Genomic DNA, 3,030 nt, shown 5'->3' on the forward strand with positions numbered 1-3,030 from the left:
TGGGCCGCAGTGGCGGCTTCCAGGCTCTAGGCGGCGGAGCGGAGCCGCCTGGGCGCCCGTTAACTACATCGAGGGGCCGCTCCTGGGGCATCTCTGGGGCGGGGAAGGCTGGAGGCTGGGGACGCAGCCAGGAAAGGGACCTGCGAGTTTCGCCGGTCGCTTGCCAAGACTTGGCTCAAGGAGAGTGGTTCCCGAATCAATGAAGAATTTGTTAAACTAGGTTTCCCACCTGTGCCCCAGTCCCCATCAATTCTGCAACGCCTGCCGCCTTACCTCCCAGGCAGGCCACATCGTAATGATCAGTCTTCGTACTTCTGGCCTGGGGCTGATAAAAGATGGGTCTCTATGACGAATCTGGTTATACAGCACCACCAGCTGAGGCCAAGCGCCTGCTAGCCTGCCACCAAGTGTACCCCGAAAGAGGGGTGTGTGGGCCCGAGTCACCTGGGTGGTTCTTTCAGGATTTGTGACTCTGAGGTGGCCCCTGGTGCTGGAATTTGGGGATGTGGAGGGGATACAGGGAAAACATTCTGGGCGAAGAGTGGAAGATCCATAGGTTCCTTGGTGACCCTCATGGGGACAGTACACCCGGGAGAGTCATGTTCTGCAGGTACCCAGAGCTCACGGACTGACCCTCCTCTCCTGCCTCCTCTGGCCTAGGTGCTCCGAGTAGATCCAATTTCCTTGGAGGTGGGGGTGGGGGGTGTTGGGCCTGGGGAATCTATTGCTGCTTACTTGGGGAGGCTCAGGCTCTCACCTTTGACTTTTGCCCAGTTTGTTTCATGTAAGTAGAGCAACCTAGTTTCAAGAAGGAAGCACCAGGTCATTGGTCTCAACAGTTGGGCAGGAAGCACCAGTGTAAATCATTCCTTTCAATACATTTGTTGGAGCATACTTTGTTCTTTTAGGGTAACTCTTTTCCTTGGTCCACCCCATGTGTGTACAAGACACACATGCACTTCCTTTAGTAGGTTGTCCCTGACTCCCACTTCCTTCAGGTTGATCTTGACCTACTCTGGTGGTTTCCCTGTCTTCTCCCTAAACAAGTCTGCCTTGGCTACAGAAGGGGAGGAATCAGGGGTTCCCCCACCCTTCTCCTGTTCCCCAGGACTGGAGAAGGACCTGACTCCTTGCTTCCTCCTGGAACACGCAAATCAAGCTCATTGTGGCTGAGGGATGGCTGCCCAGCTGGCTGAGAGTCATGCTCAGCAGTTTCTGCTTATCTGCCCCCTACCCCCAAAGTCAGAGGTGGAGGGAAGTAGCAGAATCAAGCCAATTTCCTTCATGATTGGAAAATATTTTAAATCAAGAGGTAACTTGCAGGCCAGGCACGATGGCTCACACCTGTAATACCATCACTTTGGGAGGCTGAGGTGGGTGGATTGCTTGAGCTCAGGAGTTCAAGACCAGCCTGGGCAACATGGTGAAACCCCCATCTCTACTAAAAATACAAAAAATTAGCCAGACATGGTGGCATGCGCCTGTAGTCCCAGCTACTTGGGAGGCTGAAGCACGAGAATCACTTGAACCTGGGAGGCGGAGGTTGCAGTGAGCTGAGATTGTGCCACCGCACTCCAGCCTGGGTGACAGAGACCCTGTCTCAAAAAAAAAAAAAAAAAAAAAAACCACACACACAAACAAAACAGATAATTTGCCATCTTACAAACTAAAGAGTATCCAAATCAAAGTACATTTTAATGTTTGAAAAGCATTAATTCTCCCTCCAAGATTTTCAAAAGCTGGTCCATATCTACAGTTTTATAACCTTCCAATTCATTCATTCAAGTCCAACAGGTCATCAGGGGCTGTTTTTTGTTTTTTTTGTTTTTAACTTAAAGATCATTTTTCAGTAAACTGAAATGAAATGATTTTTAAACATTTAGTCATAGAGGAAACCTAATATCCTAAATTGTTGATGCTCTAGCATTTGCATTTTATATATCTCATTTAATCCTCACAATAATCTTATGAGATAGACCCCATCCCCCTTTTATAAGAGAACAATCAAGGCGGTGAATTTAGTAACTTATCCAGAATTACACAGGCAATAAGGGGCAGAGCTTGATTTTGAAGACAGAACAAGCTGGTTCCAAGGCTCATGTGCTGGCTTCTATGCTATGCTGCCTCGGTTTCCACATTTTTAATAAGGATAATGCTTAATTCATTGGGTTGATATGAGTACTAAATACAAGAATTTATTTGCATAGTTAGCACAATATTTGACATCAACAAAGCTACCTCTTATTTAAAAGAAAACTCCCTCAGTGGACACACCTTTCCCTTCTCTTAGTTCCTTTCCACTATCTTTATGTTATCATTTTCATATCAGCTCCTTTGCTTGAGCATATGCATGTACATGCACGTGTACACCTCTTCCTATGGGAAATATCTTCACAGGTGAATCAGGAGGTATGAAGTTGTTTCTCAGCCTGTGGTGTGAAAGAAATTAGAAAAAAAATGACAGAATGCAATTTAGAGCAAAGCAATCATTTTTCCTAAAGGGTGGTGTGACATTTTGTATTGGAACACCTCACTCTCTGAGCCAAGTGAAATTCCAACTGTAGCCCCTTGAAGCTGTGTGGAGACTCAGGTATGCGCCTTCACCTACAGACACTGCATCTGCCTGGCTTGGCCACTGCAGCTCCTGTTTCTCTGCATGTGGAGCCTGATAATTATGTGGCCTTCCCATTAAGAATCTGCCTGGACTGCTTTTGCACACACTTGCTGCAGCTGGTCTTGAGCTCAGTATAATCTCTTCTGCGAGAAGCCAATCACAGCCTCTCCTCCCTGTGCAAACAAGAGAACTACGTTATGCTCTACTGAGAGCCAGTAAACCCCCCTGTCAGTTTTCCCTTTCCTTTCTCCTGCATGCTTATTATAGAGGGTATGTTTAAAGAGCCCCCTTCTTCACTGTGATCAGCCTCCCCGTCCTTCCTGATTCATCTGTGGAAGTGATTGTGGAGTTGTGAGCACCAGAGCCTTCCTTGAATAATTCAGGCCAGCTGAGCTTGCTGTTTTAGATCAGCAGTT

This window comes from Mandrillus leucophaeus, unplaced genomic scaffold, assembly GCF_000951045.1.
Source record: "Mandrillus leucophaeus isolate KB7577 unplaced genomic scaffold, Mleu.le_1.0 Scaffold795, whole genome shotgun sequence".
NCBI classification, from domain to species: Eukaryota; Metazoa; Chordata; class Mammalia; order Primates; family Cercopithecidae; genus Mandrillus; species Mandrillus leucophaeus.